Genomic DNA, 25286 nt, shown 5'->3' with positions numbered 1-25286 from the left:
TTTTGAGTCACATCATGTCACAGCAAAGCAAGGATCACATTTAAAGACAAGGCTGCTGGTCTAGACCAGAACTGCTGTGGAACTGGAAGATGCAGCGAAACCCATTGTTTGGCAGACATAGGACTTTGTTTATTTAACAGATAGCATTCACATGCTTGGATATCCTTCCGGCCTACATTATTTGCTACATCATCATATTCAGTGTTACTTACTCAGCAGAAGTAAGTAAATTGTACCCTATAAACAGCAAAAATCCCAGTCTCCCTTTCTTCTTGAAAAATAGCAAAGGGTGGAAAGAGCAACCCAGCATCCTAAGTGCCAGTTATTTGTATTGCAACAGTTCCCAGGAACTCTGAGTGCACGACAAAGTCATCATGCTGATCAAACAGTGGAAAATATTTCATTAGCTAATAGAACTACTAGCCAATCTCCGTATTATTAGGTGCACCCACCCCAGCACTGAATAAGAAGTCAAGCTGTTCTCACTTTTGCTAACAGGAGGTTATTGCAACATAGACACACTGCTGCAAACTCACAATGCAAAGACTAGATTTTGCATTAAATAGCGCCTTGAATGTGTGACATTACATAGTTGTATCTGTGCAATCTGCTTCTGCTATGTATGAGTCCTGAGAACCACTGATAATGGAACTGTCTCTGACAACTTGGGTAATAAGGTCACTCTAATTACAGGTAGTCACGACAGACAGAAACTCTGAATACTTGAGAACTCCTATCATCCAAATCAGTCTTAAGAAATTCTTCTACTTAGTGTACAGTCGATTTCATGAGCTTATCAAGCTGAATGATAAAACAACTTATGTTACTTCTCTCAATTCCTCCCAGCTAGAAAACTGCATCATAATTTCACTCCTCAGGTAGTCTTCAGCCATCTTCTAATTTCCAGCCTATATATATTCACAGTCAACCTAATTTCCTTCCTGCCGCCATTTGTCTGTCTAGTCTATTTGCGACTCAGTCCTTATTTATGACTCACCAGTGTGGAAGATAAGATTTGTGGCTTAGCAAGTGGCCTAATTGCCTGAACGATGATTATATTAGAAATGCTCAAAAGGAAACATGTGAGTGCCCTACTTAAAGTCCAATTAAGGAAATATATTTACATCTAAACAACTCTAAATAAAAATTTTTAAATCCATTTGACCCAGAATTTCCTTGAAAAATATTTATGCTACATTTGCTAATTACAGCACCACTTTTCCTCCTTATCCTCTTATTCAACATGTGTATGAAGAAAAAGGCAAGGCAGTGGCAATTTACAATTAAGACTACCTTTCCCTGTTTCATTAGCCTTCAGTTGTAGGAATGATCAGCTTTCACGATGGCTACGCTAGACTGCAGTTCAGATGAGCTTGGTGAGGCCAAGGGTATGTGGGTGACTTGGCAGAACAGCTGGAACAAGTGGCAAAAGTTATCTTTACTCACTTCTCCAAAGGAGGATGTTCTGGCTCCGGTTCATCAGCTCTGTTCCATAAAGGTCTGGCTGGAATTTCATCTGCTTCTGGATGCTGGGATAACAGCAGTAGACACAGCATTTTTTTTTCATATGCACTTAGATCTCAGTCTTGCAACACACTAATCATGCTGGGACTGAAGGCTTTGCAAGAGGAAAATTAAAAGAGCATAGCCTGTCCAGAGAAGGAAATTTTAGTAGTAATTATTCATTTTATTATTCTTGCAGGACAAGCTAGAGTCTTTAGCAACAGATGAGATCTCTGCTGTCCTCAGCACCATAAAAAGTCAGAATAAATGGCTGGTTGTTGCCTCAGAGAGACTACATTTGGTGGAGAAATAGAAAACATTTTCTTGGAAGATGCTATCTTGTTTTGTGGCAGTCTCTTGAATGCCAGTTTCAGATTTGCTACCCAGCATCTATTTCATGAATGTTATTTTAGGCTTGTTCTTCAGCTGGCACAAATCAAACATCACGCTACGTAAGTCAGCCGAGCTGTGCTGATTTATGCTTGCTGCATCACTTCAGAGAAGACAATGAAGCCAACTGACATCAGCATGGGATCTGGCCCTCAGATGCTGTCAATGCAATTTAGTGCCACTATTCTGTTTCTGCTTCTTCCTTAGTGTGGAGAGATTATTTTGTCTGACTGCAAACAGGAGCCAAGCGCGACTCAGCTCCCCTTCCTGCATCCATCCTCCTCTCCAGCTCATTAACTCCCAGAGGAACAGGGGACGTAGGAGGAGAGAAGATCCGGTCCTTTAGAGGTGGTTCCATTTATAAATATTGACTTCAATGTTAATTCCATGTAGTTGCTTGTAAAAGTCTTTCAGGCTGAAGCAGAAGGCACACTGCAGATGGCAAGGATATTTTTCACAGTTTTTGTGGTGGATAACAATATACTTGACATTTTGCTCATTAAATGTGAGCCCTGGTATGTGAGTAAACATGCTAGGCATCTGTGCTCTAAAATTACCAGTGTGAAAAGCAACAACTCAAATGTTTCAGTCAATAAATGTACAGCACAGAAGAGACATTCAGCAGCTTCCTGAATGCTGTGTGCAAGACGAAGACTGAGTTTGCAATATTACATGGAACTGTCTAGAACCAACAAGGAAGAAATAACATATTGCTTTGCAGTCCATACTTTGCAGGGAGAAGGTTACATCCAAAAATCTCTAAAGTCAATGCAAACACACGGTAGACCGTACCCCTCAATTTGTGTTTCTAGAAGAAACAACATGTGCATAGTCAAGCCACAAAGTTAGATCAGAGAGAAATGAGCCTAACAAGAATCATCTGAGAAGGTAGAATAGATGGTCTGTGGAGAGAAAGACAGCTTTCCATAAGGGAAGGACCAGGACAAAAGGGGCAGAATGACAGCTATGTGGTGCAGTATGAGTGACTAACCAGCAGGAAATCAAACAGAACACACGCAACAGAACTAGTTCTTTCCCTTTACACCACAGGAAGTTTTCTGCTCCCTATTTTTAGTTTTTGACATACTCTCACAAAAATCACAGAATTGGCAGTGGAAGGGATGCCAAGGATCATCTAGTTCCAACACCCCTGTCATAGGCAAGGACACTCTCCACTTAATCAGCTTTCCCAAGAGCCACATCCAGCCTGACCTTAAAAAATTCCAGGGATGAGGCTTCCACCACCTCCCTGGGCAACCTGTTCCAGTGTCTCACTACCCTCATGGTGAAGAACTGCTTCCTGTCGTCTAACCTAAATCTCCCCTCTTCTAGCTTGGATCCATTGCACCCAGTCCTATCACTACCTGATACTCTAAAAAATCCCTCAGCCCCCTTCAGCTATTGGAAGGCCACAAGGTGGTCTCCTCGGAGCCTTCTCTTCTCCAAACTGAACAACCCCAACTCTCTCAGCCTGTTCTCATAGAAGAGGAACCCCAGCCCTCTGATCATCCTCATGGCCCTTCTCTGGACATGTTTCAGTACATCCATACCCTTCTTGTAATGGGGATTCCAGAACTGGAAACAGTACTCCAGGTGGAGTCTCACAAGAGTGGTGCAGAGGGGTAGAATCACCTCTCTTGACCTGCTCACAAAAACAAACAAAAAAAGGCTATCTAGATTGAATAAGTGAAATATGTATGTCTTATAGTCTTATTCATTAATTTAGTATGTGTTTTGGCACATTTTTTTCCTGAGAAGACAACCAAGTTTGTTACTTAGTTCTGTATGATGGAAATGGGTGTGAAGAAAGTGAGACTCACCACGAGAAACAGTGATTCATTTAAAAAAGATGAGGATGATTAAGGCAATGCTAACTTCTTTATTATTCTCCCTCTCTCACAGCAATATTGGCATATATAATATTTTTTTATTTTCCAATACACATAGATGTCCTCTCCTGTTTCTTATTCCATCTGCCCTCATGTCTAAGTTAACTTTACTGTCATCCCATTGTAAAATTCCCTTTTTTTTTTTTCCTTTGCAGTTGATGTTCAAGTCACTTATCTTTGTTCCCTCTCCCCCCAAATGAAATATTGAAATATTTTGTTACTTGCAGGAAGTCATCTTTTTGGTATACCTCATAGTGATTTTAAGAGACACTAAAAAAAAAAAGAAAAGATTGGAAAATTAAGCTGAAATGTGAACTGTTATAAAGTTAGCTGTCCTATTCTACTCTTGACCATGGTAGAATTCTGCTGACTAAAATGGTAGATATGCCCCTGCTAATGTAAGTGGAAATGAGATCAGATCCATAATTGGCCAAACTAAGAGAAATTGGACGGATTTTACTCAAAAAGTAACATTCAAGATCATTGCACCTTTAGATCCCCCTGTGCATCCAAAGAATCCCTATGCACAAGCCACGTTCATGCCTGGTTTTTTTTTTTAAATATACTTACAGAACAATGAGAACTTAAATGAAAACAGAAAGAACCAAATCCTTGCACACCAGACTTGGCAAGATCAAAGTACTGAAATTCTAGAATGAGGCAGGTTAACTTGAATAATAAACTGTACATAAGGACATCTTCCTAACATTGGAGATTTTTGTCCCTAAAACATCTTCATCTCTTTTCTTAATTACTTATTTCTAAGACATAGGCCCCAACTCTTCTATATACAATATCAAAGCTAACAGAGATAGCTATCACACTGTAATTGTGAAGTGTCCAGAAATTACCATGGCAGATAGATATACAATTCATACTAAAGAAATCAAATGCGTAGCAAGATTAGTCTGATCAGATTATTTCTGAAGGTTTAATGCCAGATCTGATGAAGCAATGGTCACCCTACAAGATTAGCCAGCTGTAGAGTTGTCTGTGTCAAGCTGTACAAAGTCCTAGAACCTGCCATCACCTTCCTAAAAGGGGATGTGTGACAAACAGTAACAAACAGAATAAAGGATGAGTGGAGCAAACACGTAGTTAAGTTTAACAGACCTCAACACTCAGCTGAGACCACTACATCACAGAATTGTGGAATCACAATATGGTAGGGATTGGAAGGACCCCTGGAGATCATCTAGTCCAACACTTCTGCTAAAACAGGTTCACCTCAAGCATGTTGCACAGGACTGTGTCCAGGCAGGTTTTGAGTATGTCCAGAGAAGGAGACTCCACAAACTCTTTGGTCAGCCTGTTCTGGTTCTATATCATCCTCAAAGTAAAGAAGTTTTTCCTAATGTTAATAGGAATATAAACAAATACATTAATATAAATAAATGCTTTAATTAAGTCACACACTTTTCCTCTTAAGTCTGATGTTTTTTCATGCAGTAGTGTGAATTTACAAGCAGTGTGAACTGAAGATCTCATTGAAACCAATCACATAAAATATATTGAAAGAAAATAGTTTTCCTTCCTTGTCCCTGTTAGCTTCAGGAACCATAAAGAAGTCCCCACAAAACCAACATCTCATAGCTGAGATATCACACAATCTTTGCCAAATCAAACATACTTCAATATGGTTTCTGGTTTGTGTTATGTAACCAGAACCAGGAAGCTGAAGCAAGAGAATCTAGGGAGTGGAAGAAACATGCCATGGGTTCCCTATATGCAAGTGCACTGCTACTGCTTGACTGTGCAATCCCTGTGTCTGGTGTAGCTCTGGAAAGCAGGTGTTATGGCCACTCACCAAAGGAGAGTTTGATGTATGTAAAGGTGACAGGAACTAGAATTTGTTTATGCTGTCCTGTTTTCCTATAAATGCTCACAACCAGTTTGTTGACATTTATTCCAGACAGACAGCAGTGAAATATTTCCAATTATTCCTAACAAGTGGACTTGTAATTATGACATAGTCTCTATAACTTAGAAGAAACCATGAGTAGTAGCTGTGGCATCTGCTTTGCATTTGTTTAAAAGAAATCCTAGATATTTGTAATGCAGAACTGCAGAGTTTTTGCTAACTAGCAGAAAACTGGGCACACTACTAGCATGGTCCTCAAGCTTGAATGCGACCATGTCAGTATTGCAACGCAGTGTACTGTGACATAACTGACTTGAACAAACTCCTTTGAGGATAAAGCTGGTAATTGAGAGCCCAGAGTCTTGCTCAAGTTCTGCATGTTTTACGTACTGCCAAATACCAGTCGACACAGGATCACTGTTTACCAGCCTGCAACAAAACCAAGGTACAGCAGCAGCTAGAAATGCCTCCCCAAGACAATAGATATATATTCTGGGTCAAGATTTCTAAGGTGTGCTGCACTTATGTTGAGAAAGAGATAATGTGGCATAAGAAATAAACAATGTGGTCATTCAGGCATTAGCATCCATTCCTGAACACGGTGAGCGTTTGTCCTTCATACCTACACCACCCTTCTGAATTGCTAATGGTAAAAGGTTGTCTTTGGAGTTATGCCACACAAAACACATTTGGTGCTGCTTTTCAAAATGCCTCCTTTTTCTCACCTGTAATGCATTTCCATGGCTGCTGTCAGGTGAAATCAGCACACCCTGAGTCCAGAAGAAGCAAACAAGGAACAACTGACATCTCTCTCCAGGACTGGCAACATCTCCATTTTACCAATTAATTGCACGTGTATAAGAACTTCCTTATACTAAATATGTATCATCTGTATGTATTTTTGTAGATAAGTACAGTCAATGTTTATCATGGGCATTCATTTTCTTGTACCCGGAAGGAAAATGCTTCAATGTTTCTAGATACAGTATCTGGAATTGCCAATTTTATGTCAGTATTCAATCTTGTTAGAAAGTTATCCTAACCTGCTAATAGAGTTCCTGAAGAGAGCAGTGCTGCAGGTCCAGTGGCATTCAGGACCTGACTGACTGTGCCTTTGAACATAGTAATGCTGCTAGTAGATCAGACCAAGGCTCACCAGCCCTCTTCCTACCCGCAAACACGGCCAGTATGTAGATGCTTATGGGAGAAAACAGCACCAAATACTTTCTTCAGTAGTTCCATGTTCTCTGTATTTTCTGTCTCCAGGATTCCCCACATCAGTTATTTTCTTTTAATTTAATGTATTTGCCAATCATTTCTTTAACCCATACAATTTTTTGGTCTTCACAAAGTTCTGTGATTAAATTGGGGAATTATGAGTTTCATCATGTAGTTATCTCTATTTTAAACCTGTTATCCACTATTCTTTTTTGATATCTTCTGACTTTTATATAAGAAATGAAATCAGACATCACTCCCTGTCAACCTGTCAATTGCTCTGTTGGTCATCTTTTTGAAAGAAGGAAGTTTTTGTGAGGTGGATTCTGAGATGTTAGATCTGCTGCACCCCTCCTTCATTCAGGCCTTCCTGCACTGCTTGAAACATTTTGCACTGAGGTGCCCATGGTGAGGGAAGCCTTTTAATCTACATCCGCTTTTTCCTCACTCCTACTTATTAATTTTACAAACTGAGAGAAGAGAATCTTTCTAACTAGACAAAGCCAGAACAGATATCATAGAATCATAGAATTGTTAGAGTTGGAAGGGACCTGAAGGATCATCTAGTTGCAACCCCCTGCCATAGGCAGGGACACCTCACACTAGATCAGGTTGCTCAGAGCCACATTCAGCCTAGCCTTATCTTGGAAAAGAGAAAACAGCAAGAGGAAAGAACAGATCAAATTTCAGAAAGCATGCTAGAAATGGGAAAATCTGAACGCATACTCTCTCTTAGGGGCTTTCTGTACAGCAAAGGGAACTAGGAAAAAGTGCAGCAGCTTCTTTTCATAACCCAGACCCAGAGCTCCGGAAGGAGGTATTGCAAACATCAATTTATTGGTTCCTGACTCTCTCTGCTGGCAAGTACCTAAAGGAGGAGTCTGGAATAGGTATCTGGGGACAACATCATAAGATCTGTACTATGTAGGAAAACACAGGACATCCAGGGATGAAAACAGGGACAAGAGCATCTATACAGATTCACCTTGAAGTCTTCACTGTGCAAGGACCTATGAATTATTGAAGGATGTGGGTTAAGCCATATCTCTGACTTGATTTTTTCCTCTTTATGGAAGTTACCATCACTCAGAGCAGAAAGGAGTCTTTCATTGCAGGACCTGCTAGATCTACGCTAACCTACTTCCATGCCAAAGCAAACAGCATCCCCACAGTCCCCTCCACAGTATGTGAGCAGTACAGTTTCAAACTTCCCCTTCTCCAACCACTTTGAGCACCAAATGCAAGACAGTAGGTCACCTTCCTGGCTGGTTTATATTGGCTTAACTCCTTTAAAATCAGTGGAGCTCCACTGCCACCATCTAATTGAGGCTCTGGCCCGATATCCAGCCTTCACCTCTTTTGAGAAAGCAAACTGTGGATGTGTTTACCTGTTGCAGATGTCCTTGCATTTTCCCTTCCATTCTTCCTCTTTTCCCTTTCCACACTGCATCCATCTCCCCCTTGTCCACTTCGCTACCAGAGCTCACAAAGAGAGCATTATTAGTTATACTTTACAGAGGGTGCAAAGCACTAAATCAAGGGTTAGGCAAATAAAGCTCTTCCCTGCAGCAAAGCAAGCAATTCTTCACCACTGAAACGCAGCATGTGCAACAATGCATTTTAACTGGATTCCACGGCACAGAAATATTTGCAGCTCTCCATCCTAAATTATATTCATATCCAATACCTCAGATTTTCATATTATTCAAACATAAAACTGTCATCATGTACACTTGGGGCTTAAATTATGTAGCGATGATATTTCATGGCATAGAATTTGTTTGCATTGTGGGAACTTGGCAACCACCCTACAGTTCAAGTCCAAAGGGACAGTGACAATTCTGGAAAAAGCTGAGAAACAATCCAAGAAAACAAGCTACATATGTTTTATTATCTAATTGTGGGGGTTTTTTTAATATTGGCAGGGAAAAAAACTGTGGAAGCAAGCATGGTTAAACAAAAACAGACCATGAGTAATTTCAATGATAGACAAAAGCAGCAGCATAGGATATTTTCACAGGAATTGAGCTGCACTGTTATCAGATTCCTGTCTGGGGTAGAGCTAACTCACGTGCAGGACTGCATAAGCAATATGAAGTGGTAGGACTTCAGCCTGAGGAAAAAGGGATAGCTGCTGCTCCTGTGAAGCTACCACATGAGTAAAGACAGGCTGGTATTGTGACCTGGGCTTTTGATGAGCAGCGTAGGGCTGCAGAACCTTAAAACTTGTCTGTCCCTTCTCTTCCCATGCTAGCTACGGAAGTGTGTGCACCTGGATATGTAGTCACAATGTCTTCTTGGCCTACTTGCGTTGGAAGGAACAGTGCTGGGTAAAGCACAAGATGATCAGGACACACACTTTCTGACTTCTCAGGTGGCATAACAGGAGCCAGAAAATGACATGAGCTCAAATACCTCTCCCTTGGCATAAAGAACAGGTAGGGAATGAACTGTGACCCCACCTCACCTCCATGAGCAACACAGCTAATCCCCTGCACATGTTAAAACTTGGATCTTCAAAGATGTTCTCAAGTCAACCAGGGGGCAAGCTTGCTGCCTGCATATTGGAGCTTTATATGGCTTTCACTTCTTATTTTATCTGAACAGGCATATCATACATGAAGAAGCTTGTGCTCTGCTTGTTGAAGTACGTGTGTCTTAAACACTAGGACTGGGAAAAGAATTAAATCGTGCCTTAAATAAAACCAGGAAATTCATTACACACTGACTTTGATAGAGCAAAAAAACCAACCAACCATGCAACCAACCAAATAAAAAACCCAAACCAAACCAGACAAATAATGTATAAATACCTCTCAACATTTCCTCCAAAGCACTGAGAATTTTGTTAGCTGATGTTAATTTTCATGTTTCTGTGGGAGAAGTGAAAAAGGCATGGTGAAAGTGGTATTTTTGAGATGCCACTAATAAAAATGCAGCATAAAAGTAGCACCTTAATTCTGTGTTCCTATTGGAGAACATGCTTTTTTTGGATCAGGTTTTTTCTGTCTCTGCACTCTGTGCACACAGCTATCAACAAATCCTCACTCTGAAATATTGAGGCTAGCATGGCTAGCTTTTATCAAGAGCAATTTGTTTCCCAAACTACACTTCATACAACCAATTTGAGCTAGCAAGGATCCACATTTTTTCCTTCCTTTCACCTTTATTTATGGGTGGATGCTACCACAGAGAAGCAGCTGTCTTGCTGGCATCCTCATGGGTCAAGAACAGACAGGATACCAAACAGGCCAGATATTGTAACATCTGCCAGGAAAATCTGACTGAGGCACCCATTAGTCTGCACTGGAAGAGGTTATGTGAAATGGAAGCCTCTCCCCGGTGATTTTTCTCCTGTCTCTTCTTCCATGCATTTGGGAGAAAACATTTGGATAGGACACTGCCTACCAGCAACCATCCATGTCTTGCACAGTGCTTAATCAGTTCCTATTTTTGCATGTGTTCTATCTAGAAAAGGAACAGCTTGGGTAAAGCCCAAGGAAGGTAGCTGGCAGTAATGGATGCCTCCAAAGTGCAGGTGAGATATTTTGAGCATGAACTTACCAAGCCTACCCTGCATGCTTTGTGTAACTAGTTCTGCCTGAGGGAGACGGCAGGCATTTCTCCTATTATTGACCACCCTTACTTCTGCATTCCACCATAGTTTCCTTACATGCCACCTTTCTGAAGAACTTCTCTTCCTCTTCCCACCAGCTTCCCACTCTCCCAAGCACTCCTGCTTCGCACATCCTTGATCCCCACAATTTCTATTTTGAGGATGGAAGGCTCCCTGCTCAAATTGCATCTCCTGTCTTGAAGCTGGGGTTTTTAGGGGACAGGAGGATATCTGGGCTTCTCACAGTCTCTGATACACCCTGTAGAACCAGTGCTGGGCATGGAGATTCACCTGCCCCATGGTACTCATGCACACTTTCTCCCTGGTAGAAAATCCTATTCTTACTGCAATACAAAAGCGTTTCCATATCTGCTGCTCTGTGCTTCTCTAGCTTCTCCCAAGAATGAGTGTAACTGTGGGGGAGGGAGGCACAGAAAAAGCACTCCCTTCCACAAGGAGGATTTGCAGGCATTTAGGGCTTTTGTTATATAAAGTTTTAAAAGTGGATTTGAAAATATTCAACACTGATGTCACATCTACAAAGGCAGGAATGCTCTGAAAGAAGAGCTCTGGGCCAAACACAGATGAAGTCAAGAGAGAAAGGGGTGAGGAACATATATAAATCTATTAAGCATCCTTTGTTGATGTTTGTATGTAGAACACATCTATTTGTGAAGTGTAAAAACCCCAGTAAAGGAATGACCTCAGAAAGATGTCTCTAGAGAGTACACAGCTGTAAAAGTCTCCAGACAATTATTATTATTTTGTTAGACTTGTCTCTGCATTTCTTTGCAAAGTGAGCTAATAAAGCTAAGAAAACTGATGACACTGGTGCTTGGACAGCTATCAGAGGAAAAGAATAACATTAGTGTAAGGAGACAACTGAAACATTTCCAGAACTCCATTAACAGAATGAGAAGTGGTTTCAGAGAAGATGAGCTTCTATATTAGGAAAGCTTTACTTATTTCCTCTGAGATTCTGCCAGTCCCATGGGAGAAAGAAAAGGCAGTGGAGGGGGTAGGAAAAGAAGAACAGCAAAGAGGATGATGTGGAGAAATTTTTTTTCCCACTGTTTATGCAGGGTAAGTAGGGGATCCTGTCCAAACATGACAAGAACTTTCTTTGAATAGCACAAGTCACGTGGCTCTCCTATGGCCTCTCAGGCTTGGGACCAGATGGGAGACAACAGTTTTTGTCCCTCAATTCTGCAGTTCAGTCGAATGCAGAGGGATTACACCACCCACCTACACACACCCACACCTGGAAGAAGGGATGTCAAGCTGCAAAAAGAAAAAAATAATCACATACATGCACTCCCCATGGGAGGGGCAGGATGGCAGAGCTGTAAGCTGGTGGAGAAGTGTCCTTTTAATGACTCAGATGTAGCAGCAGGAACTGCTACAAACTAAAGTGACATCAGGAATTAAGACAAGGACAGACAACATCTGTTGATGAGATGTAAACACATCTCACTTTCAACAGCACAATAGCTGAAAGAGATCAGAAGAAAATTTCTACTCCTCCCCACTCACAACATTTGACAGCTCTTGATATTTTAAATTTCAGTGTTGTTAATCTTTAGTTAGTTGGTTCTTGTTTGTGCAAGTCCTGTTCACAGCAGTGTGTAAAAGAGAACAAAATTTAGAAAGACAGACAGGCACCAGTTTTCAGGTGGTTATATTTCTAGTTCACATTTTGAGGAAAAAAGGGAAATTAATTTCTAGTTTATATTTTTTATGTAGCAAAGAGGATGCATGGCAAGGAAAAAAGTTGTACAAAAATGCAAGAACCACAGAAGGAGAGGTGGAAACACCTGTGCAACATTGGCACCTCTAAGCTCTCTCCAGTGTCATTCACTACTTTCCTCTGTCTTGGTTACTCATGCTTATCAATGTGTTCATCAGAGAGATAATTTCATGACAACCTGGTTTACTGTGATTTTATGCCTCATTTAAACAGATGTAAGTCACCAGGCATGCTGTGATGGTAGCTTTTCAATCAACACAGCAGTGCATGGGGCAATGGCAGGAAAGAAGTGAGAAGAGTTCAAAACATGATATGAAGGGTAGCAGCTCAACATAGAAAATACAGAGGCTCCTCAAACCCAGAAGAGAGAATTCATCTGTGCTCACCAGGAAGGAATAGACATCTATAGAGTGTCTGAGATGAAACCATTGTTGCCTGAAATCTGTGAGGTCCTAGGCTTCAGATGAAGCATTTCCCACCTAGTTCCTACAATACCTCAACTATATGTAATGGCCCTGCTTTTCAGCTCCATGTTTCTGTCTCCCAATATAAAAAGTATTAATTAGCTTTCCCACCTGCCTAGGAAAGAGAACAAAGACAAATGAAGCAGGATGGGATGCTGTGGAGGGAAGCAAATACAATGATAAAATGAGCATGTCCTCTAGACAACTAAAGGAAAGTTCTTTTTCTTTATTCCTGATAATACAGATTTCTGTCAGGTAATATCTCACCACTGGGTCATAGGATTTTGGCAGTAGACTCATCAAGGGTAAAAGCAAGATAGCAGAATAATAATTCAGGAAGAACCAAACAGGTAAGTCTTCCAGTCCATTGTTTACCATTACATAACTGAACACTACATACACTTAGAAGAAACATCAATACTCAGCTCAAATAGCAAATCCCTATGCTTCCCATATCCTTATGCTTTTTCAAGTTGCTGGCCCTACTTAAATGAAGTTGCATAAGGAATTTTCCTTCATTTTTGGCAGAAGGAAGGCCAACTCCCCTGTAATTTACAGAAAAAAAAAAATCTAGGATTCCTCATGCTCAAGCACAACTTTTGAGCAGATAGGTGACCTCATTTCCCTAGGCAGTTTTCTGACAGATAAGGAACAAGGTACCTGTATGCTTCTTTTCGTTAGTGTGTCTAGCAGTTTAGTATCATGCAGTGCAGTGGGTTCATTTGGAACAAAAGTGTAAGCAACATGTAGGTGACCTCTGTCCTATCATGTAAGACAGTTTATTATGAACATACATTTTTGACCTTGTAAAACCCTGTCTATTTTAAAGCTTAGTTTTGAGGCATATATATGCTTTGCCTTGTCCTTTAGGAGTAATAACAAGTGGATTGCTCTTTTTATTGGCCTTGGAAACCTGTTCTGACACCAGGGTCCTGGACAAGGATGGACTGAGCAGCACCTAGCATGGCCAGGAGGCAGCAACTCCTTCTATCTTGGGGCCTTATTTCAGAAGAGTCTTCAAAATAGTGCTGTAGTGACCTACACTGGCAATTATTTCCTCCAACGGGCAGTGTTTTTCAGGTTTGTGGATATTGCTAGGACATAGGCAAACTCTGTGGGATCTCAATCACCAGTGCACGTAAAGTGAGCTAAATCATCATGCATATTTAATCTCATTGCCGTCCAGCCTCCACATAAGAAATCAGCTAGGCTTAGCTTTTGATCAAGGTGCAATACATGCACCTGTTATGACACATGCAAAAATCATTAAGGTTGGAAAAGATGTCTAAGATCATCAAGCCCAAGTGTCAACCCAAGACTACCATGACCACTAAACCATGTCCCACAGTGCCACGTCTGCACATTTTTTGAACACCTCCAGGGATGGTGACTCCACCACTTCCCTGGGCAGCTTGTTCCAATGCCTGGCCACTCTTTCAGTAAAGAAACTGGATGCTGTTGGCCTTTTTTGTCCACTTGGGCACACTGATGGCTCTTGTTCAGGTGGCTGGTCACCAGCATCCCCAGATCCTTTTCTGCCAGACAGCTTTCCAGTCACTCTGTTCCAGGACTGTAGAGTTGCACTGGGTTGTTGTCACCCACTTGGCCTTGTTAAACATCATACAGTTAATATCGTCCCATCAGTCCAGTCTGTCCATATTCCTCTGCAAAGCCTTCCTACCCTTGAGCAGGTCAACACTCCAACTCCTTACTGAAGGTGCACTCAATCCCCTCATCCACATCACTGATAAAGATACTAAACAAGACTGGCCCCAAAACTGAGCCCTGAGGATTTACTTCTACTCACCATAACTCTGGGCTCAGTCACCCATCCAGTTTTTAACCCAGTGAAGAGCAGATCTGCCTAAGCCATGAGCTGCCAGGTTCTCTTGCAGATTGCTGTAGGAGAAGGTGTCAAAGGCTTTACTGAAGTCCATGCAGACAACAAACATGAAGTTGCCTGAAAGACATGACAAAATATCCCAATGATTTGCAATGGTAGCATTTTTACACTGCTTTGCACATAGATAATAGAAGAGCTGTAGGGGAGAAGAGCTGAAGTAATGGAGAGGCAAAGCAAAAGAGAAGTACATCAACTCATGACCTCTGGTCTGAAAGATTAAAACTTGTATTTCAGGAACATACAATAGTCACAAGTAGATTTCTTTAGTTACTCAAAACACAAGTAATTGTATTAAGTAGACTTTGGACTTCTTCAATGTAATTTTATTCATTGAAAATGCCTCTAAGCAGATGAGAACAGCTAAATAAAAGCGTTATGCCAAGAGAAAAAAGCTGTATCTATGTGTGTGTATATATATGTGTGGTTTATACACACACACATACATGCATCCATCATATTTGTAAAATTTAGATTTTAAATGCCTAAAGACATTTAAATTTCTTTTAAAAACCAAAACAATGCACAGCCTTAATCGGAGTCCAAGGCTGGTAACTGCACAACAATCCAATTTCTGTCCAAGTCGGAGCCTGGATGGTGTTGGTTTCCGCAGAGCTTTTGTACTTGCACACACACAATGTTTTATAGAAACACATACTTTTCAGAAGAATCTATTTAAGCTAGTTTGACCTAAATCACTCTAAACCAAATGGTATTTTTTAAAAATCAATGCAAGAACAATTTTGTTGTGTAGGCAAGCCCTTAAGAAATGTCAAATGTGGGAAGCAGAGATTGTAGATGTATTTAACTGATAGTGTTAGCAGAGAGGTCTTCAACGCTGCTATTAGTTTAGAACAGTAACTTGTCAGCATGTCTAACTTCTGTAAGGGGTAAGTCTCAAAGTTAGAGATCCTCCAATTTGCCACCAGCAAGGAAAAACCAGGCTTTATATATTTTTAAACTTGTTAAGATTCTCTTAGCCTAGTATGCAGGCATAGATAAATAAGCAGAACTGCCACATACTTACCTTTGCATCCACCAAAATACATATGCACTTGTCACCTCAAAGAGCACAACAGCTCCATTTAAATCCACAGTTACTTACTGCCAGCCTCATTGCCAAATGCTTGATGGGAAAGCTGGCTAACAAAATTGGTACTAACACAAATATTATGTAAATGCATCTATAAGATTAATACCACAATACCGTCAGATGACTTGTAAATGAACATGGTGAGATTCCTCTGTCAACAATATAAAATATGATTGATGAATGACAGACCAATGTATATATGCTTTGTTTTCCCAGCTGTGCTCCAGCAAGTGCTTCTGGGGCTGTATAGCTCATGTACAATATGCTGGGGCTTTTGGGAGGCAGCTCACATGTAGCCTGGTATATGCACAGTGCATGGGCAGATGTAACTGTTAGGGAAATGTATGAATTAATAGAATTAGGATTCTTCCTGTGGGCATTCAGTACTAAGCTGTCAGAGGAGTTTATGATACAGAAGTACAGAGATAAATGACTTTCTTTTATAGGACATCTACTCAATAGGATTGCCAGTTGGTGGTTTTCTGTTCTCCATGCACAATCATATAGAGGCCAGTTGAGGGATGGACTTCTGATATTTGTTCTCTGCTGTGTCCAAAATCCTGCAAGCTTACTCTTTTTGGTATTTAAGCAAGACCTGCCTTCCTCTGGATGCCTGCTATATGTGGTAGAAATGTTTTTCCCCCTTCTCAGAGAAGAACTTCTAGACTAGACTTTTCTTTCCCATATAGTTTCATCAATTGTCTTCTGCTGGAAGGTGGCCAGGCATGATACCAAGGCCTTTGCTTTGATGCAGAGATCTTCAAGGAGCAGCACTTGGAAAGCTTCTGCAGCAGGAGCAAGCAGTGACATGGGTTTTGTGCCCAATTTGTAATTCTCCCCATAAGATCCTGAGATAATTTAATCTTCCCAGAGAAAGACAGGCTTTCTGTGAAGAGTATTTTAATTCTGTCTGTTAAAAAAGAGAAAGTTTATGACACATGGGCTAAACAGATTAAAGATGCGGGATCTTTGCAGGGGAGAAGCTGTTGAGCAGCAGCTTTACAAAATATGAAGGAAGCTAGAAACGGGGAAAGATCTAAATGTAGTGGCACTAGTAAAATGTAAAGATCTGTTTTAAGGGTTCAATGGACTGTTGAGAGGTGACCTTAAAAAGTCACCTTATTTTGGGACTTAGGCATAATTCACAGCATTAACTTATACTGAACTAAAAAAAAAAAAATCTTAATTATACAGCTGTTTGCTACTAGATAGATACTAGTGAATCTGCATTGTGACATGAATAAAGCTAATGTCACAAATAACAATGTCAACACTTCCACCCTTCCAGTTCATCTTGTTTAACATGAAGAACAGCAAGAAGGCCCTGGTCTCTGGTTAGTTTCTCATGCCCATTCTAATCACCTTCCAGATGAATCTTCTGCATATGAGAACTCATTGTTCTGCTCTTCCTTGCTTATTTCTCTCTAACCATCACCAGTAACATGGCCACTTGGAAGAAAAATTTAAAAAACCCCAAACATCAAAACCCAGAACCACAGTACTTGGACTGCCCTTTTGCTTTTTTTCCCCACCCTTCCAGTCAGACATGATTTTAACAGATTCTATCTTGAGAAGTACTAAATCCAGAAACCAGTATTTTATGCCATCTGGAATCTTGATATCCTTGTTTTTCAAATGCATTACAAAAATATATCTAATTCTAAATGCTCACAAATTGTGCACTGCTAAAGTCCAATATGGAGCATAATAAAAACTAATTGCACTATGTAAATAGAAAAAGCTAATCTATCACAATGCACCAGGTGACACAAAATAAATATCTGAGACCTGCTTATGGACTGGAAGGAAGAAGTTTTTTTGCAGACAGAAACACAATATAAAAATGTAGAAATGCTTGTGTAGCACCTGGAAAGGTCAAGGAGCGCTGGGCAGGATGTAAGACCCCACACAGGCAGCAACAGTGTTTTGCAGCAGTAGTCAGGAGCAGGCACTAGTATAGAGCAGAGTGGGGAGCCAGCAGAGGCTCAAGGCAGGAGATTTTACTGCAAAATGCTGAACAGCTTTAAATAGGAGAAGAGGTGAGAACCATGGAGACTGGAAAGAGAGCCTCAGTAAAAGTACCACAGGAGGAAACACAGGCAGATAAAGCAGACTTTTGGCCATCTTCCTCTCCTCCCAGGAGAGCAGCAAGTGCAAGGATGCCCTGCTGCTCTGCAGCCAAAGGTAGAGAGTCTGTTGCCTTGGGCGCTAGGAAAGAACCCAGTACAAAAAACATCTTCCCAAGCTTGGCACTGTGCTTAAAACCTCAGTGAACCTTTGTGTGTGTGTGTATAGGCATGTAGATATACACACACACTTTCTTCCTTTCAGAATTGCAGTAAAAATAATCAAAGGCATTGCTATCTATCTTTTAGCTTAGTGCCTTCTCAAAGATAGGCACCGGTGGTTCCACAACACATCCACAACAGGTTCAGAAGGAAAAGGAAAGGCAAAAGAATATGCACAACAGATATAAATAAAACCAAAATTCAAATAAATGAAGGCCTCATCTCCTCTACCCTGTAATTCTTGGGTGCAATATAAAAATCAAACTTCTATTCCTAACTAAAAATATTTGCAATACAACTTCTGAAATAGAAATTAAAATGGGGAATTATTAGTGGTTATGTAATGGAGAAGAAAAAAATAATTCTGGCTGCAGTTATTTTCAGAAGGTTGACAAGAGAAGGGAATTTTCCACTGTCTGATGTCTTAGGGAGTCATTGTGGAAGCGTAGATTTGGGTTGAGACTATCTCTTGGTATTTCAATCAATTACAATTGCATCCTTTTGGAGAGTTTGAATCTGCAATACTAATTGAGTATTTTCAAAGAAATACATTAGGCACATGTAGACTGAAGGATAGGATACTGACTTTATGCATGGGCTAATTTTGCTCCCTGTGAAGGGACTTTTTTCACTGCTTCATCTGGAAGGATAAAACTCCACCATTACAGATGCAGCAGACTTTCCAAACCTCACCAAATATTATTTTTTAAAATTAATCACTGATCCATAAATTCATCTCTGGATTGTCATATTCAATTCGCAGTATTCAGCACTCTGAGCTTAATTGTCCATTCAAATCATCCTGAGGAGTGCTCTGCTTAAGGGAGTCACCATATGCCAATATAAAACCTGTGTTAAGTGACTGGAGAATCAAGCCTACGCTATTTTACTTTACATCACTATGCATTGCTCTAATCTGAGGGAGAAATAATTGCAAACGTTTTAACTGTGAAAGAATAAGGAGTCATAAAACCTTCAATCATATTTTAATATGCAGTCACACTCCACTTTCATAAATAGGAGTTGGAATAATTATAAAGACATCATTTTTAATTGTCACTCATCATTCAGTTGACTCCTTAAGTAGAACACACATTTAATGAATGCCTTAGATTTTAGCATCAATTACCACATTAGATGTTCTCCCATATTCATTCCATCTGTTGCAAGTATATACATTACCACTGCACAGCTATACACACATACAGAACCCTGATAACAAATTTTCCTGACTCCTTATGACCTACTGTAGAGAGTAGAATAATTTGTAAAACATAGGCACAAAAAATAAGTTTGGCCTTGAAATTAGAGATATTTTCTTTGAAGGAATTTTGTCAGCTTCTGGGTATTGGTTTAGCTAAGATTGATATGTTGCACTCAGTGAAGATGCAGGGCAGGTTTAGGCTCAGATGGCACTATAAAAATCTCTGGATTACTCAGCACACAGGGTATAGGACATCATTTTGTTATCTCATTGTTTCCAGTCTTTTGTTAGCTTTCTTGTATTTTTGACAGGCAGCTTGATTTAAAGAACATCAGCTGATTTTGATTTGACCATGTTCTTTAGTAAATTACACCAACAATTTATCACATTCACTATTAAATAGTTAGATCAACATCCTTGTCATTTGCTATAAGGCAAAGTCTTCTCAGCCGTTCTTATTGTCCTTTCTCTGCTCTAGCTCAGAGTCCTTCAGCTTGGTCATCTATCTAAGGACCCTCATGTGCCTTAACAGCAGCACAATGCTTAAAGACCTGATCGGGTTACTCGTGTGCCATTTCTCCTAGTGTTTGTTCAGATCACTGTGCTCCTGAGTACTGCTTTCTGTGATTTGCCGGCTTTATTCCCATGATATATGTGATGAATGGCATGATAATTTGTGTCAATTAGACGATTTTGATTAAAGCAAAAGCAGGAGCATGTATGGTGAAACAAGGGATCAGACACTGGGAACTGACATATGTAGCTAGAGTAAGATTTTTTTTTTTTTAGGCTTTATTATAACCAGTTGTTTATTAATTTGATTTGTTTTAATATATGTATACAAAGGCCTTAGCGAAATGTTAGGAACTAACAGCTAATAGTTGGAATAAAAATAAGACTATATTCTATGTATGTATTCTATTCTAAGACTATGAAACACTAAGTTGGGAAAGGAGGAGAGATTGCCCATTGGAATGGGCTGCCCAGGGAGGTGGTGGAGTCCCCATCATTGGAGGTGTTCAGGAGACTTTATAGAGTGCTTGGTTGCATGGTTTAGTTGATTAGGTGGTGTTGGATGATAGGTTGGACGCGATGATCTTGAAGGTCTCTTCCAACCTGGTTTATTCTATTCTATTAAGCAGATCGCTACAGAAGATGTGAACACAAGAGACAGGAAAGACACTGATTGTAACAACAGAGCTAAAATAGATACAACCACAAGGACTCAGCACACAACCCACCAGTGGGTGCTGACCAGAAGATTACATCATTGAAAAACCACCAGAAGGACAGACTAATTTAAGTAAACCCACCTTTATATGCATATGTATAAGGAGTAGAATATTTAAAGGGGAATTAGATTGTGTTTAGTGTGCGTGTTGGTGGAGTGCAGACTCCTACACACAAAGCGCTGTTTGCTTGCCTCTTATTGCCTTAAAATTGCTCTTTTCAAATTAAAATTGTATTTCATCGACTTTAATTGTCTTTGTCATTAATAACAATATATGGGAGTAAACCCTTGGCAGTAGGAGCAGGCACTGTTAAATAGCCTGAGGTGAGGACTCCCTGTGAGGAGCCTGACACAGAGTCAAAGCTAAGGCAGGCCGCAATCCATTACCCAGCATGTGCGCACCATGCACCAGACCCATAGGCAATGGTCATTACACTGCTGTGGCTCTGTTCGTGGCAGCTCAGAGAGAACAAATAAGGCAAAGGAAGGAGAATACACAGGTGACCCTAGTTAGGTCTGGTCCAAGAGAGAAATGTCTCAGGTGAAGGTGGATGTTCTGAACATGCTGATATCACTCAACAAAACTTGCTCCCTGAGGAGCAATTCAATATGGGATGCTGACCACTGACCTCTCTTGCGCTGGAGCCCTACTTCACAAAATGCCCAGGATTTACCAGCTAGCCTGTGTGTGGCAGGTGTGGCAGAACCTGCTGGTCTTTCACTTGCAATTCCACTTTCCTCTCACCATGTGGAGAGCACCACGATGACTTCTGAGAATTGCCAGCACAGAGCAGGGTGTAAAAGGCATTCAGCTCCTCAGGAATTCACTTGAAGCTAGGCTGCCAGACTGCTCACAAGAATTTTCTGGGCCATTTACTTCTGCTCTGACTTTTTCAAGTATCTATAGTCTTTAGGTGCCTCAGTCACTATGTCCTGGGAACACTTCTGCAGGGAACAGGTAATGAGAGTCCTTACTCCAATGATTACAGGGTGTCAGGAGGGAAAGGAATGTGACCCCAAACAGCTTCCCCAAGGTGCCAGAGGCACACTGGCAATTACCTCCCTGAACACACCAATTTATTTGTAATTAGATTCTCCTCTCAAATGCAGTTATTTTCTCTAGCAGAGCATCCTGACAAGTGAAAATCCCACACTTACCCATGGTCGTCTGTTGGAAGTGGCATCCCCAAACTGAGAATCTCTACTATGACTTCTTCAGCATCTGCCCATTGGGTGGAATGACCTGAAAATCATGAAGAGCAATGTGTCCCAGGATCCCAATCAATGCTGGCACTGCTAACTGCTAGACAGCAGAATGAGCTGTTGTATTATCCATGCCAGGGACTACCCTGGGAACACTGTTGTCTTCTCAGTACTCGTCTCAGTCTTTTAAAGTCACCTTAAATAACTAAATAGTATGAATTAAGCATCTACTCAGGCACCTGGCAATTTCCTACACTGAGACAGGCTGCACATGCTGCAGAGGTACTTAGAACAGGGATTAACTTGCTTCATCATTTGTATAATTTTAAAATAGTAGGGCAGATTTGGACACTCATTTAAGAAGTGTCCAAAGATGCTGAAAATATTAAAGAGCTATCAAGATGATGTTTTACAATAATAATGCATTTAGAAAATGGTTTTAGAGTTAAGACAATATTACAGGCTGTGCTGGTTTGAGCTTTAGCTGGAGTTTAAAAGCTCAAATAGTAACAGATTGAGATTATTCCCTCCTTCCCTTTTCTGAGTAAGGAAAGGGTGGGGGAAGAAAAAGAAAAGGGGTAGTGGAAAGGGCAGGTAAACTTACAAAAGGAATAGTCAGGAATCGGTTTGGAAGTAGAAGAGATAATTTTTTTAACAAAATATATATATAGCAGTAACAGCAAAGGTTCAAAAAGGTAAGGGATAAGAATAAATAAGCAAACATACAAACCCAAGCCTGGATGGCCTTGTATTCCCTGGATGTAAGTGGATTCAGTCCTCTAGAGAGCGTGGATGCAGCTTGGAAACCAGGCCCCAACCACGTGGCCAGTGCAGGCAGCGGCAGCAGCTAACCTCACTCCACTCAGCGAGGCCAGCAGCCGCAGATGTCCCTCCTTTTTATAGGCTTGCTGGACGGGGAAGGGGGAGTGGAATAGACCACCTTTGACCCAGGGGACCCCTCCTCCTGGGAGGGGGAAAACCAAGTCTCTCTCTGCCCACCTGGATCAAGTTTCTTTTGTCCACTCTGGGGGCTGGGTTCTTTCAGCCCCCATCCAGGATGGGTGTAACTCAGCATACAGGCTTGACATGGTAGTCCTATAAATGAATATACTGTGTAAAATAAGTATTTTATTAGAATGCTGAAAATGGTCGTGAACCATGGGTATAAGCAACATACTGACTTGACCTTTGCAATAATTGATTAAGTGCTAACTGAACTAATTAAATAAACCTTTATAAATAGCAAATTCAGCCTTTGTAGCAATTGATTAATTGTTAACTGAACTAATTAAATAAACCTTTATAAATAACAAGTTCAGCCTTATTTGAAAACACAGTTTACTGTGAAAGAGTTTTAAGATGAACAACTAAGAATATTAATGTCTCTTAAGGATTTCCAAAGGACCAGTCCTCCTGATTATTAAGTTTCACCATTTTATGTTGACTTGTTCAAGTTCCAAACCCCATTCATTGCAGATCAAGATACTGTCTCCCAACCCTCTGTATATCTAATAGGCACAAACCTCAGAATTTGAGGAAATTTAAGCATATTTCACATCAGACTGAAGCAAGTCCTTTGAAATAACCTGCCTCCATTGTGTTTAGCATTTTCTGTTAAGCTTCCTGACCCCAAACCACAAGAATTTACAATAGAGCTCAGATGCAGAAGTATCAGTTCTGGTCACCCAGCACTTAGCAGCTGAAATATTTTTGTTTTGTTGTTTCAATATAATTAGTTCTTTCAGTTACTGATTGAACAAGAGTCTTATGTTCTTAATGCATATAAATAACAAACATGAAGCTATTGTGAGAAATGGGGCACAGAGATGCAGTAAGTATCCACTGAGTATTGTGCTGAGTTACTGACTGCTTTTGGAGAGAGGAGAGGAGCTGCTGGAGGAGGGGAAGAGATGATCCTTAGGGCTGATGCTCCATTTTCGTACACAGCAACCTGTCACATCCACTGAAAGTTCTGTATTGGGACAGATTGGCATTCAATGTATCTTCATTTGTATTTCTAACACGATAAAACAAGAACAAAACTCCTTAACAGACAGGCTGAAGTACAAGTACAGCCAAAGGTGCTAGTTCCCTATTACCCTCACGTGAGTTTGGAAGATAACTTGTTCTGATGATCACTTTTCACTTTCCCACATCTGTCATTGCTTTTTCCTCCCAAATTATGCCTGCATTGTGATCAAACCCTGTGTTTTCATCTCTTTCTTCTAGTGATTACTGTAATGGGACGAGCAGAAATGGCATAGGAACAAAAGACAGAGTCAGAAAGCAGGAGATGGTATCCAAAACCCAGGAGTTGGGCATTTCTCTGCTGTGTCTGAAACTAATTATTCTTTCTGTCCACTATGTTTATTGCCATGGTGTTTAGGAATTTCAGCCCTGGGTTCCCATAATGAGCTATTTCTGTGAAGTGCTGTATAAAGGCAGAACAAAGAGATGGTGCTTCCTTTAAGATTTTACCATGGACAATAGCAGATGGTGATGAGCAGATAGAGGGGGAGTACAGGAAAACAACAAGACAACTGTGAAACTAATTAGGATTGTAAAATTCTGGACAAGTCTGGTCACAATAGAAATATCAGTGGTTTTGGAGGATACATTATTTTATCTTCAGAATCAGTGAAACATCCATCAGAATAAATCTGCAGGCAATGTTTTTGTTTCTGAGAATCTAGCAGAAACTTAGTACCTCATATATGCATGTATTCTAACAAAATATAGAACCTCTGTATAACATCAACACTTTTTTCCCCTCCTTTTGTTGACCTTCATTATCACAGACAAACCAACATACAACTGTTTTATTCTATACTTAAGGACAGTTAACTGTCCTTTTCATGTGTTCACATGTCCTGCAAGGACCAAATGAATGCTCTGATTTTTACTTTTTTCCTTTGTGGCAGTTGTGCTTTTTTGTAGGGATGCTGCTCATACACGATAGCAATTTTTGCCATTCTCAGGAGGATAGTTACCTCTGAAAATTGGCAGTGTCCCTGTGTTAATGAAGCTTACTTAACAAAACAAAGCAAAACAAAACAAAACAAAATGACACTGCTGTCTTTCAGTTTAGAAATTACAAACTCTGCTTCTCCTTCCAGCATAATTTTCTTTCTCCCAGAGATAGCCACATGCTGTCATTGTCTTCACGTTAGTCATGTCTCAGAGATGGCTAAATAATCTGAGAATTTATTAATTGCTTTTATATCTTTGGCTGTTTGTGCTGCAGATTCCTCCTTGTTTCTCCTGCATTCTGTCTTCTGCTTGTACTATTCATCACTTGTGCTCCTTGCTGTTATCTTTGGCATAGCCATTCATTAGAAATATCCCTTTGCATTCCTAACTTGCTTCAAGTTATTAGTCTGTATGAAGCAATGTGGCACTTCTCTCTGATTTATCTCAGTAGGTCTTGGAACCATGCTAATCGGCAAGTTATGACTGTCTGTGTATCAGGCGAAGGAATGTGTGGGTAGCATTTGTCTCCACAAGAAGCAAGTCCAAGAGCCAGCCATGAGGATATTATTAATGTTGTGTCTTAGGTTAAAATATTAGCACGTCTCTTCAGTGCACTGAAAAATGTGCATGAAGATGTTACCTAATGTTCTAGGTTTCAATAACAAAAACCCCAAATTCCATCTTGATTCTAACGTCCCCTAGGCAGTCA

This window comes from Dryobates pubescens, chromosome 9 (assembly GCF_014839835.1).
Source record: "Dryobates pubescens isolate bDryPub1 chromosome 9, bDryPub1.pri, whole genome shotgun sequence".
In the NCBI taxonomy this organism is placed as follows: Eukaryota; Metazoa; Chordata; class Aves; order Piciformes; family Picidae; genus Dryobates; species Dryobates pubescens.
The sequence above is the reverse complement of the archived record's forward strand: the minus strand, read 5'-3'. Positions refer to the sequence as shown.